Here is a 14,762-nt window from a genome sequence, read left to right as displayed (position 1 = left end):
CTACTTCATAATTGTAATTTTGCTGCCATTATGAATTGGGCGACTCCTGTGAAAGAGTCATTCAGCCCCCAAAAGGGTGGTGGCCCACAGGTTGAGAACCACTGATCTAGATGAAATCTCATCTTTGCAGTGCTCTCCCAGTACTCTGGCAATGAATATGGAAATTTGCTAATGAGATGGCCTAGGATTTTATAGGTCTCACCTGGAGTGGCAAATGATTTCCCAGATATCTGCCTTCCTCAGTAGGGGATCTGAGAACCTCAACTTCAGGACTGTCGTTGAAACCATTAGCGTCACTAAATTAACCAGCCTTCAGAATTAACCAAGAGAATGTGTATATTGATCTAATTTAGCCATGTGAAACAGAGCATTTTCTTTTATGACTAATCTTTTCAGAGTTATCTTGGGCTTCTCATCCTTCTCAGCTGATGGAATGATTACAAGGACTAGTGAGTATATCGTCTCACAATGAGGACACGTGTACAACAAGGTTGTCTCCCTTCACCAGATGTATGCAAGAAATTGACTCAACAGCACTTAATAATTTCCACGGTATGTGGAGCCAATAATCTGAGAATGTAGACTATAAGTCAAAAATCAGTTGATACATGCATGAGTTTATTCCCAACACCGTGTACTTCACGAGGCCCTGCACTCTGTGGAGGACTGTAGGAAAGCTCTCTCAGTAATCCATTTGTCAGAGCCTCAAGAGGGTGACTTCAAAACAAAACAAAATAAGATCTGATCAAAACGGTCACTTCCAAGGGCCAGTGAAATTCATTGTATAGAGGTCAGCTCAGAAGGTCATGGTAACTCTTCTGGGGTTTTTTTTTTTTTTTTTGTTTGTTTGTTTGTTTGTAGGGGTCAATAGGAATGGGGGAGAGTTGGGGTTTTAGATCCCAAAGGGGTCATCTTGATAGATGTTCTCAAAGAACACAGGGAGTCTATGATGAAGACGTTTTACGAACATACAAACTTGCATTGTGAGAAAGAGGTCAGGCAAGTTGCACCAAGAATTGTTTCACTGACCGAGTGAGAAAGAGAGGGACCCTCACCAGCTGGCTTGACCCTAGGGCCGCCACCATCGGGTTAACAATAGCTGTGATTGTGTGGATGGTGCGAGATGTTCTATTCTGCTGTCCACAGGGACATGATGCGTTAGAGTTGACTCAGTGTCATGGCACCTAACAACAATTACAGCCTGTCTAGAGAGTTTTGTGTCATTATTGCTCCTAAAATAATAAAAATCACTTCTTCATTCAACTGCAAACTCTTTTAAAGTCATCCAAGAGGATATGTAGATATGTGTTGTCAGTTGCTTCCACGTCAATTCTGATTTGTGGCAACCTCGTGGGTGCAGAGTAGTGCTTCCCCGCTAGGTTTCCAATGCTGTGACCATTTATAACTTGATCACCAAGTCTTCCCTTCAAGGAGCTTCGTCTGCTAAGCTCTCTGTTAATAGCCAAATAAATAATCATTTTCCCACTCAGAACTCCTTGTAGATGAATACAGAAATGTAAATACACGGGCGAGTCAAAGAAAGTGTTGGAACTAGGATTTTAGTTCACACATGCATGGACTTATCCCCTACAAAGCATGTTTAAACATGTCTCTGGGACTCGTGGATGGCTGTAGATGAGTTGTCTCATGAATATTCATTTATTTTATTCTCATTAAAGTGCAAGATAAAGAATACTAACATTTTTAAAAATTGCATAAATATTAGCTAACTCAAATAAGGGATCTTTCCATCAGTCTTGTAAGCAAGGTTGAAGTTAATGTAGATGATTCTATAGAAAGAATCACAACCAAAGATGGGACTTTCATTTAGCAACATGGAATAGAGAACAATGTTTGATCAAGGCAGTGGCATGCAAGAGGATCTGCTCAACCAGATAAATTCAAGGCAGAGAGATGAGCTCAGAAGGTTCTGGCAGCTGTTTACGGCACCCCCAAGGGATAATATTGAGAGACTTTCTCAAAGGACACAGGAAAATGATTGAGAATTTTGATTAAAAGTGAAAACTGGACTGATCAGGGAAAGGTAAGGGAAGTTGCATCAACGAAATTCTTCCATCACAACAATGCACCTAGTCACTCAGAGAACAGCAGGATGTCCCATGGGAATTCTGTTGGGAAACTTATCATATTCCCTCTAGAGCCCTGACCTTGCTCTCTCACACTTCTTTTGTTCCCCAAACCCAAAGAGCATTAAAAGAGAACATAATTTGGGTTCCTGGAGGATCTAAAACTACGTTTTGATGTGGTGTAATTGAAGAGTGAAGAATTATTTTGTGGAGGGCTGTGGGAGGGTTCATTCAGAGAAATGGAAACACAGCTTTCAGAGGTACAGAAACCTCGCTGGAGCACATGTCAAGAAATAATAGCTTAACTCACCTCGTGTTAGAATAATCAACTATTTCAGATTTTTTTTAAAGACTAGCATTTACTCAAGGACAAAATTCAGAGGACTAGGAAAGGAGGAGGGATGGACACAGGGAAGACACGGGAGAAGCGGTGGTACATTGAGAGGATTGCAATGGATGAGTTGAAACTGAATGGACATGGATTGCTTAATGCAAAACCCATGGTCTGCTGTGTAGACCTTCCCCTAATGCATGCAAAAAAAGTAAAAAGACCAAAAAGAAACCATAGCTTCACATTTTGATGTTTTTGTTTCATCTCAGTAATTTTGTAGAATACTTTTTTACTTACCCATATATAAAGCCAATACTATTGTGTGAATTTCAACTCATAGCAGAACCTGTAGGTCAGAGTAGAGCTACCCCACAGGGTCTCCAGTGCTATAAATCTTTATGGAAGGAAACTGCCACCTACTTCTCCCAAAGACTGGCTGGTAGGTTCAAACTGTTAACCTCTGGTTTCAGAGCAAGAACTAACCCCTGCTTCCCCAGGCCTACCTTTAATGTGGATGTAGGTGGTGCAAACAATTAAGCACTCAGGGGCTAACTGGAAGGTTGTAAGTTGGAGTCCATCCAGAAGCACCTCAGCAGAAAGGCCTCCGGCTCTACTTCCTAAAACTCTCATTGAAAACTCAGTGAGGCTGCCACGGACTGAAGTCCGGCTCTACAAAGATGAATTAACCGTTAGAAAAGTCACCATTTAATAGATAAAAATTATTATTATAAGCGCTCCTATAGCATGCCGAAGTTCATAAAATGTTTCTTATATACATTAATTAAAATGGCCACAACTGTAAAAGATGGACAACCTTTTGATTCCCGGATTACAGGTAGGCATACAAAGTCAAAGATAAATAAAACAATTTGCCAAAAATCTCATAGCAAGTAAAAGCCAAGATGAAGGTAGAGTTAATTCTTCAATAAATGGAGAATTATAAGAAGCATACTAGAAGAAGAAAAACACTACGGAGAAGAAAGTATGGTCAGGGTTTTGAAAGACCAGCAAAAGTCTGATGGATCAGCAAATAATTTACACAGTTTCTTCTAAGCATCAAGTAGTATACTTGGCACCAGGGACATATAAAGGCAAGGCAGATACCACCTCAACCAAATAATATTCTAATAACAGACAAGTTATGCAGGGGTCCTGACAGAGTCATATTTTTAATCAAGTAAAAGCTAGCTAACATCAACTAACATTGGCTGTAGTGATGTATGTCACATTTGTTATGACTTCACACAATGCTGCTATTGTTATTTGGTGCCATGAAGTCGGGGCCAACCCATAGTGACCCTCTGCACAACAGAATGAAACACTGCACGGTCCAGCATCATCCTCGCCATGCTTCCTATGCCTGAGCCTATTGAAGCAACCACTGTGTGAATCCATCTCTTTGAGGTGCTTCCTCTTTTGTGCTGCCCTTCCACTTGACAAACATCATGTTCTTCTCCAGGGACTAGTCTCTCCTGACAATATGTCCAAAGTAAGCAAGGTAAAGTTTTGCCTTCCTTGCTTCTAAGGGCCAGCCTGGCCTTACTTTTTCCAATATAGATTGGTTTGTCCTCTTAGCATTCCATGGTACTTTCAAATTCTTCATCATCACAATTCAAATGCATCGGTTCTTCTATGGTCTTCCTTATTCAATGTCCAACTTTCCCATGTTTTTATGCAATGGCTTGGGTCCGGCACACCTTAGTCATGAAAGCAACATCCTTTCTCCTCAACACTCAACACTCTCCTCAACACTCCAATATTCTTTCTCCTCAACACTCTAATGAGGTCTTGCGTAGCATATTCACCTAATACAATGAGTCTTCTGATATCTTGACTGCTGCTTCCATAAGCAATGATTGTGGAGCCAAGCAAGACAAGATCCTTGACAACTTTAACCTTTTCTTCATTTATCATGATGTTACATATTGGTCCAGTTGTGAAGGTTTGGGTTTTCCTTTCATTGAGTTGTAATCCATACTGAAGAATACAATCTTTCATCTTCATCTGCAAGTGCTTCAATTCCTCCCCACTTTCAGCAAGCAAGGCGGTGTCATCTGCATTCCACCCTTGTTAATAAGCCTTCCTCCCATCCTGATGCCACTACCTTCTTCAGATAAGTCAGCTTCTCTGAAGATTTACTCAGCATTTAAATTGAACAAGTATGATAAGAGAATATAACCCTGACAACATTTTTCCTGATTTTAAACCAAGCAATATTCCCTTGTTCTGTTCCCACAATTGCCTCAGGGTCCATGTACAAGTTCCAAATGAGCACAAAGTATTCCAGAATTCTCATTCTTCTCAAGGTTATCCACAGTATATTATGGTGCACACAGTCAAATGCCTTCGCATAGTCAGTGAAGCACAAGTAAACATCTTTCTGGTACTCTCTGCTTTGAGCCAAGATCCATCTGACATCAGCAATGATATCCCTTGTTCTACATCCTCTTCTGAATCTGGCCTGAATTTCAGGCAGCTCCCAGTAAATGTAATGCTGCAACCATTGTTGGAAGATCTTCAGCAAACCTTTACTTGTGTGCGATATCAATACCATTCTATAATTTGAGCATTCTTTTGGCTCACCTGTCTGGAATGGGCACAAATATGGATCTCTTCCAGTCAGTTGGCCAAGTATCTGTCTTCCAAATTTCCTGGCATAGGGGAGTGAGTGCTTCCAGGGCTTCTTCAATTAGCTGAAATATTTCAATGGGTATTCTGTCAATTCCTGGAGACTTGTTAACATAACATCATCTTTAATACAATATCATCCATATTAAATTAATGTTATTTTTAAATTTTTAAATAAGAAAAAATATCCAGGAGTGAAATATGTTCTTTGGACCCTGATATCTCTGTGCATTGAACCTCCTTAATCCAGGGACAGAAAGCTGTGACACCAGAGAAGTAGACAAGAGGCTGCAGTAGCAGAACCAAGAGCCAGAGCGCTTGATAGTGATGAGTTTCCCAGCCCACTGAGCAAGTAAAACTAAGTGCCTTCAAGCAGGAAGTTCCCATGTGCCATGGAGTTCCTCCAGGCACTTAATTGGAAAGCTAGGCTTACTGACCCACAAAGCTAGAGCTGAGAACATTTCACACTGAGGTTTATGGAGGAGTGGCACACCCTCTGGGCATTTATCAACAGCACTCCTGATCAGAAAAACTATATATATCCTGAACATTTCTAATCTTAAATTGCTATCTGTTAACTTCTCTAGTAAAACACATGAATATGGTCTAGTAAAACGTCATGAATATGGCCTGTGATCTGTGTGGGACTGCAACAAAGTATGAAACTCGGAGGAGCTATAGAAAGTGCCGTGTGAGAGACTGTTGGTATCAGAGTTGGTCAAGAAGGTCATGTCTGACCTTCACCACATAAGGAACAGCCTCGGGCTGATGATGGTGATCCTCTTCCTCCTTCTCATGAAATCAAAGGAAGTTTGACATCAGCAATACATCATTTTTACACCATGAAGGTAAATCAGAAAGTACTGCAGGTAAGGTTCCAGTTCATACATGCACAGATTTATTCCAAGCAAGACATGTTTAAATGTGTATCTGCAATCAGTGAACGACTGCACAAAAGTTCTCTCAGTGATACATTTGTCTTAGTCTCTTCAGGGTGTCTTCAAAGAAAAAGTCCAGACAAAACAGTGACTCCTGAGGAGATCTACTAGAACAATTCAATCTAAGGCAGAGAGTGTCTCAGAGGGTTATAGCTACTCTTTTCTGGGATTCCCAAAGGATAATCTTGGTAGATTTTCTCAAAGGACACAAAGTGACCACAAGAGGCTTATTATTAAGAAGTTTAAAGAAAATAGAAAACTACATTAGTGAGAAAAAAAAGCCAGGGAAATTACACTGATGATTCTTCCCCCATCAAATCTATTCCTTCTTCAAAGATCGCAAGGGCTGTGTTATTAGTATTTTGTTGGTAAATATTACCCCATCCACCCTACTTCCCTGATATGGCCCCTTCAGACATTTTTTATTGTCCAAACTCAAACAGCATTTAAACGGAATATGATTTGAATTTCTTGAGGAAACCAGAACTGCTGTCTTGCTGTGGTATATATTAAAAAGTGCAAGAGTCTGTGGGGAAGGGTTAGAAAAACGGAAATACATCCTTCAGGGATGTGTAGACCTAGATAGAGAACATGTTGAGAGATAAAAGCTTTACATTTTGATATTTTGGTGTGAGAATCTTTTTTTGTTATTTTACAGCAATACATTATTATTTGCTCTCATATATGGAAAGCATTTAGACTAACACATAGCACAAAGTATGAGCCTCATACTAGAAGGAGGCAATCACTCTGGCCTGCTTCAAACTCATGCTTAGAGTAAATTAAATGAATTAAATTTGATTGTCTTATTTATTTACAGCATACAATTCAGGTGAGCACCATGTACAATCCAATGGATGTTTATATCTCTCAAGTGTGTAAAGTCCCACTTCTTTTGTTTGTTTGTTTTTAATATTGTTTATTAGCACAGTAACCAATGCAGGCTTAAGTAGTACACAATTCCCCCCCCCCCTTCTTTGTGGGCATGACACCTACCGAACCCGGAAGTCCAACTGCCATTGAGTCCATACCAACTCACAGAAACCCATTAAGACAGTGTAGAATTGCCCCGATGTGCTTCCAAGACTGTAAATATTTTTTTATCCTTGAAATTGTATTGCTAATATTCTAGATCTTTTGATAGCTGGGCACCATCAGCTTTCTTCACCACATTGTAAATCTTTACAGGAGTAAAAGCCTCATCTTTCGAGGATGCTACCTACAGGGGTTTGCAAAGGTTCACAGACTTGTGTGCTCACTAAAAACCTGAAGGTTCAAGTGCTCCTCTGGCAGCTCAGAAGAAAGGGCACCACGGCACTTCCAAAATCAACCACTAAGAACCCTATGGAGCAGAGTTCTGCTTTTACAGACCTACCGTTGTCATGAGTAGAAGTTGATTCAATGCAATTGGTTTTGATCTGGGATTAACTCACAACTATTTTTTGGAAACCTTCCCCAGTGTATGCACACAGACACTCATCAGCATAAGCACACAAGCATGTGCCCGCACACACAAATGCACACTTACACAAACACACATCAGTATAGTACAGTGGTTTTTGGTGTCTGATAAATCCAAGTTCAATCTTTTCCCTTTTACTAATTGTGTGCTGGTGGGCAAACTAGTTACATTTCAAGAATCTTAGTATCCTCGTCTGAATATTGGAGCACTAACAGTGAGTGGACTGAGATTCTGGCTGTCAGTGTGTGGTCAGGGCCAATCATGAGGAAGTAGTCAATAAACGGTGCCTAAAACACCTATGGAGTATTATTCACCTGAAAAGGGGCCTCACAGAAATGATGCCATTTTTCTTTCCAATGAGGTTATTGATTCCCTTTAGGGATACTCTCAACAGGATAAATGACCCTTCATTGTTTCCCTGGCAGACTCCTGGCATTTGGGGGTTCCAAACAAATCTGACGTACCACATCCGGGAGTCCCAAAAGTCAATAGACATTGCTTTATAATGGGAGAAAATTATCACATCGATAAAAATTGACCTTTGTTCAGGTACTAAAGAAGGAGGGAGAAAAATGTTGCCTGGGGAATTTGAGGATGGAGCAGTCAGGGCTGATCAAAACCTACCCTCTTTCTTAGAAGGCCTCTGGCACCAGTCAGGGGCAGTCAGGGGATAAACTAAGAGAAGAAAGGGGTAACAGAACTCCCTACCTTCAGCTATTCTCACAACGGTTCTTAGGGGCCCTTTAATCATATCATTCGCCTCTTAAAAGACAGCCAATTCTCATTATTTGTGGATTCTGTATTTCTAAATTTTCCTCTCAAAAAAAAAAAAAAGAAACCCTCAAATTCACTGCCGTTCAGTTGATTCCAACTCATGGCCACCCAGTAGGATGGGTAAACTGCTTCTGAGCCTGTAAATCTCCACGAGAAGAGAAAGCCTCATCTTTCTCCCCCAGAGCAGCTGGTGATTTTGAAATACTGCCCTTGCCGTAAGCAGCTCAACACATGATCACTATTCCACTAGGACTCCTATAAATTTGCCTACTCACTAAAATGTATTTTTCACCCTCAGATAAATACTCAGCATTTTTGTGATCATTCCTGGACATGATCAGAGGAAGAAAAAAATTGAGTTGTCCAACAAGCACTTTCCTAACTGCAGTCCAACGGGCCAATACTCTGCACCCTCGTTTGGACTCTTGTACAGCCAAGAAGCTCCTTTTCTAATCAAATCAGGACCACATTTCCCCGTATAGTTGGTGCTTTATATTGGTGATTTTAAGGTTTAAAATGGCCCCAACAATTATCCTAATGTGCTGTTTAGTGTTCCTAGACACAAGAACAGAAGAAAATGGGCAGGATAAAGTATTTCAAAAGATAGTATATGATTAGCCAATAATGTGGAAGGGACAAGTCCGAAGTACAATGCAGGATTCAGAAGTAAAATAAAGGATAGCTATCATTGTTAATGTCAGATGGACCTGGACTGAAAACAGGGACTTAGAGAAAGGTATTTGCCTGCATTTTGTTGACTATGCAAGGGAATATGAGTATGTGGATCATAATGAATTATGGACAACATTAAGAAGAATGGGACTACTTGTGCTCATGGAAACCTACCAAGAGGCACTTGTGTGAACAGAACAAGGGAATACTGCATGGGAAAAATTGAGAAAAATGTGCTTGAGGGTTGTATCCCTTCACCATATTTACTCAGTTCTTTACTCAATTCTTATGAGGATCAAATAATCCAGGAAGCTGAACTGTATGAAAAACTATGTAGCCTCACTCATTAACAACGTGCCATATACAGACAACACCAACTCTCTGGCTGAGCATGAAGAGGCCTTGAAGCACTTACTGATGAAGATCAAATGGATTATAACTCAATAGAAAGAATACAAAATTCCTCACAAATGGATCGATGAACAACATCATGACAAACTAAAAAAAAAACCTGAAGATGTTAGAGATTTCATTTTACTTAGATCCATAGTCAACATTTCCGAATGCAGCAGTCAAGAAATCAAATGACATTGCATTGGGGAAATCTGCGCAAGACCTTTTTAAAGTGTTAGAAAGATGTTACTTTTAGAACTAAGGCACATCTGCCCCAAGACAAGATATTTTCAAATGCATGTAAAAGGTAGAGAATTAACAAGGAAGACCAAAGAAGGATTGATACTTTTGAATGGAGTTGGCCAAGAATATTGACTATACCATGGACTGTCATGAGAATGAATAAATCTGTCTTGGATGAAGTACCTAGTATGCTTCTTAGAATTAGAATGTTGAGACTTAGTATCATGTATTTTGGACATATTATCAGGAAAGACCAATTCCTGGAAGACATCATGCTTGAAAAAGCTGAGAGTTGGCTGAGATGGACCGGCAGAGTTGCAACCATGGGTACAAACATAGCAATCATTGTAATATAGTTCAGGACCAGCCAGTCTTTTGCTCTATTGCACATAAGTTTTCTGAGTTCCAACCAACTCAATCGTATCTAACCACAACAGGCACAAAAAGGTTGTGATGCCTTCCAGAGAAAACACATGTGTTAGATACATTTCAATCAGGTATGAGTTTAGTGTGGTTGACTGGGAGCTCAATGTGAGTGAATCAACAATATACACTAATTAATGTATCTTTAAATAAAACAAGGCACTGTTTTAATCAGCTCATGAAAATGTGACCGAGAGGCCCACAGGAACCTAACCTTGTTTCTCCACCAGGATCAATAATCCAGTATTTCTTAATTCAGTGCTTGCAGTGGCCTTATGGAACATGAGTACCACTCATTTTCTCTGAGTTAATTCCAAGTCATAGCAACCGGTAGGATGGGGTCAACTGCCCCATCAGGTTCCCCAGGCTGTAATATTCACAGAAACACTGCTACATCCTTCTCCCGTGGGCTGGCATTTGAGTTTGACTTGTACATTTGACAGTTTGACTTGTTGCCATCATCATTTTCGAAATATTTTCTATTTGAGCCCTTGGTATCAGGTCCTCGTTGTTGTTTTTTTCCTCCCTCCCCCACACTACCTCCCTCATGAACCCTTGATAATTTATAAATTTTTTCATGCTTTACACTGTCCACTGTCTCCCTTCACCCACTCTTCCCCCACTTTTCTGTTTTTCATCGCCTGGGGTGGTTGGGGGGTTAATATGTTGATCATTGTGATTGGTTTCCCATTTCTCTCCCCACCTTCCCCCTACCCTCCTGGTATTGGTACTCTCATTATCTGTCCTGGATTCACTGTGTTTCCAGCTCTTCTCTGTACCAGTGTGCATGCTCTGGTCTAGCTTGATTTGTAAGGTAGAATTGGGGTCATGATCATGGGGGTGAGGGTGTAGGAAGCATTGAATTAGAGGAAAGTTCTATGTTTAATAGGTGCTGTACTTCACTCTGATTGACTCATCTCTTCCTTGTGACCATTCTATGAGGGGGTGTCCAATTGTCTACAGATGAACTTTGGGTCTCCCCTCTGCCCTCCCCCTCATTTACATCAACGGTTGTTTGTTCTGGGGCTTTGTTTCCTGATATCTGATCCCATCGACACCTCATGTTCACACAGGCTAGGGTGCTTCTTCCATCCCACCCAAGCTCTTTATAACTATCACAAATAACAAGAATTCACTGTGCTTTAATGGCTCCCCATTTTCCATAAGCTAAAGCCCACTCTTAGTTACCTGCTCTTCCAACCGCTTCAGCATCATCTCGACATTATCCCCCTACATCTACAACCTATGCTTCAGTCTCAACAAATCTCAGTGTAAACTCAGCAGACCCTTCTTAGACTCAAGACTTAGAGATTATATTTAAGAACCAACCATGTTATTGGCAGACATGTTCATTATATTTTGACAACTTTTGCTTTATTTCACAATTCATTCTTTATTTCCCACATGATGATTATAAATTTTTGCTCACCTTTTAGCCATGTCAAGTCAACAATTGCAACGCAGAAAGATTTTTGCACTGACCAATTTTTTCATGTCTACTTCCCATCCATTTTGACATTTTGGAGGCTTATTTAACTCTACTAGAATATCAAGCTCTACTTTTAGAATGCCTGCAGTACCCAGGATCACTTGTTTAAATTATCTTTATACTTCAGCTCACTTTAAGAACAGCATATCAAACAGAATTAGTTCAGTGGGAATAGATAATCCTAATGAAGATGGGAAAAAATTATTTGGTGGGTTGATGCAGCATCGTAATGAGAGCTCTCTCCAGCTGTAGAGAATATGTGTTGCACCCACTTCTTAGTGCGTCAGGTAGTATCTTAAGACAGTTTTCAGAGTAATGTATTTGGGAGACAAAGGGCCTGGCTCGGCCACCTTATAAGATGTGAGTCCTGGGACATGTTATTTCATTTCTCTGTACTTCAGTTTCCTCTTTTGTAAAGTACAATTAAGAAAAGTACCTACTTTATAAGGTTATTGAGACTATTAAGAGTGTCAGTATTTGTTAATGCACACTATCTCAGGTTCCTAGTGCTGCTGTAACACAAATACCACAGTGGGTGAATTTAAGGAGCAGAAACTCATTTTCTCACAGTTCTGGAAGCTTAGAGTCCCATTCTTTATGCCCTGGAAAATCCTCACGCGACATCTGTCTTCCATAACACGTGTGCTAATTGCATGTGTATCTCATCTTCTCTTTCTATATTCTAGAAGTAATTAGATTGAGGATGTATCCTATGTTTGTATGACTTCATGAACATAAAATGTCTTATTATCAAACACAATGTCATACACAGATGTAGAGGTTAGGATATGAAAACATATTTGAGGGAAACAATGTGATCCATAACTCCCACACAAAAGAATGAAACCTAGTACATACAAGTACGTGTTAAAGAACATAAATATGATATTGTAAGATTACATTGACAGTGGTATCCAATGCCCTACAGAGCTGTCAAAAGCTGAAACTTCAGTGTTTCGCTTTCTAAGGTAGCAAAGTTGATATTATCCACTGTTGCTGAAAATTTACAATTTATGCTTTGTGCTCTAAATGAAGATCAGTACCATTAGACTTCATCAAATATTACTGGCAAAGGTCAGCAATCTTTGTTTCCTCAGGGAGAAAAATTGCCCAAAAGCTGATAGTTATAAAATGTCAAAACATCGGCATCAAAATACTTAGCTTTATCCAGCTATAGTTCTAAACCCTGGGAGAAAGTTTCAACCAGAAAATATTAACACCAACAAAGAGCCCCTTTGAAAATGGGATTGTAAGTGCCCCCTTTGTCCTAAAGCCCCATAAAAATAGAAAAGTGCATAAGTTCCTTCCCTTATATCAGACCACGTAACTGGTTAGAGCCTCTTGTTTATATGGAGAGTAATAGCAGACAACAACACTGCAAGGCAGTATCTTAGGGGGGTAAAAAACATTTACCCTATTATGATTGTATTGTTTTCTGTTTTTGTTTTTTTTAACTGCATGTATTTTTAGTAATGGAAGGCAGGCTGACACTCAGGGTGAAGATCTTTGAGGTAATACATATTTCCAGTAATGTGTGTCACCTATGCCCCATCCCGGAACTCTGGTGGTGTAGTGGTTACACACTGGGTTTTTAACCGCAAGGTCAGCAGTACTAAACCCCAGCCACTCCCTCCAGAGAAAGATGAGGCTTTCTACTGCCATAAACAATTGCAGTCTGAGAACCCAGAGAAACAGCTCTACCCTTCCCAATGGGGTCGTTATGAGTCTAATCCACTTGATGGCAGTGAGTTTGGCTCAGTTTATGCCCCATCCACAATGGGGAGGGAGGCGCAGCACCAGGCAACGTTTTGTTCTGTTGTACACTGGATCTCTATGAGTCAGAACTGACTCAAGGCAACTAACAAAGACAACAACAACATATCCCAAGTTGATTGGTGAGGTGATGCTCATTTCTTCAGGTCCATGTAGTTAGCTATACAGGGCCCCATCAAGTGGAAGTATATGCTACAACCGGGATGGCAGTAGAAACTTGAGACTGAAAATGCTGGCAGGTGGTCTATGTCCCACAAGACACAAAAGGTTTATACACTGGAACAAGAGAAAGGAAACTAGGAAATGCTGCTACCACATGCAACTTACGAAGTATGCAAAAAGCCAAACGGCTTCCAATTTTACCCAAGTCTTGTTGAAGGCAAGAACAGGGAGTCTAACCATTTACCTGGACTGGTACAGGGCCAAAGCACTGTTCTAGCTCCTTGTTAGACACTCTTTGTTCTAACACCTATTTTTCTGTAAGAATTTGGAAAACATGTGCTTCCTTGCCCTAAGTTTTCCCAACTATAAAATGGATATAGCACCTGATTGAGCTGGATTTATTCACAAATGACCACAGAATCCTTTATTACACAGGAGAAACAAGTCTTCTTCTAAGATTGAGGGGAATTAGGTCTTTCATGTGATCCTTATCCTCAAAGGAAAATGATGTGTTCAATGTTTTTCTTACCTTACTCAAATGTTACCCAACAACCTAGTAAGGCACTTTACTGAAAGCAGCAGAAACTGACTCTTAAGCACTTAAGAAAAGGAATTTATTAGGAGGGTGTCAGGAATTTAAAAAATTAATAGAAGACTCTGAGGTCTAAAACTGAAAACTAAGAATGGTACAGTGGCAAGTCGGCCCTATTCCTTGACAAAATTCACACAGCTGGAACATGTATCATGTTGTAGTATGTAACATGCAGTCAGAGTCTATATGGAAAACACACGATGAAATTACTACAGAGTTCATTGGACTCACCATAATGTATGCTTTATAACAGAAGAACATCGTTTGCCTTGTTTATTGCTGCATCTCCTCTACCAAGTGAGGAACTCTAAGAGAGTTTAATGAATGCTTCCCACAGAGTGAATCCAAGCGAAAGCAGCAACAATATTGTTGTTGCTTGTTGTCATCGGGTTGATTCCAGAAGGCTTTCAAAGCTGTGACTTTTGGAAGCAGATCATCAGGGCTGTCTGCCAAGGTGGGTTGGAAATGCCAAACTTTACATCCACTGGTCAAGCACATAACACTTGGTACCACACAGGAACCCTCCGGAGCAGAAATAGCACTTCCAGTGAGAACACAGAGGATCAGAGAGCACAAACCGAAAAGCAGAATGATAGCATTCTTCCAGCACAATAGAGCAGCGATGGAGTCTCGGCCAGTCGCTGCGAGTATGAGGTTCTTTCTCTGAAGGCAGCTCCCATTGCAGAAGAGCCTCTAGCTTACCTATGGGAACATGATTAATCTAGTTTACCTATGGGAATATTATTAATCTAGTTTACCTATGGGAATATTATTAATCTAGTTTACCTATGGGAA

The sequence above is a fragment of the Echinops telfairi genome, unplaced genomic scaffold (genome assembly GCF_000313985.2).
Source record: "Echinops telfairi isolate 266 unplaced genomic scaffold, ASM31398v2 ScPeMD7_60;HRSCAF=208, whole genome shotgun sequence".
NCBI classification, from domain to species: Eukaryota; Metazoa; Chordata; class Mammalia; order Afrosoricida; family Tenrecidae; genus Echinops; species Echinops telfairi.
The sequence above is the reverse complement of the archived record's forward strand: the minus strand, read 5'-3'. Positions refer to the sequence as shown.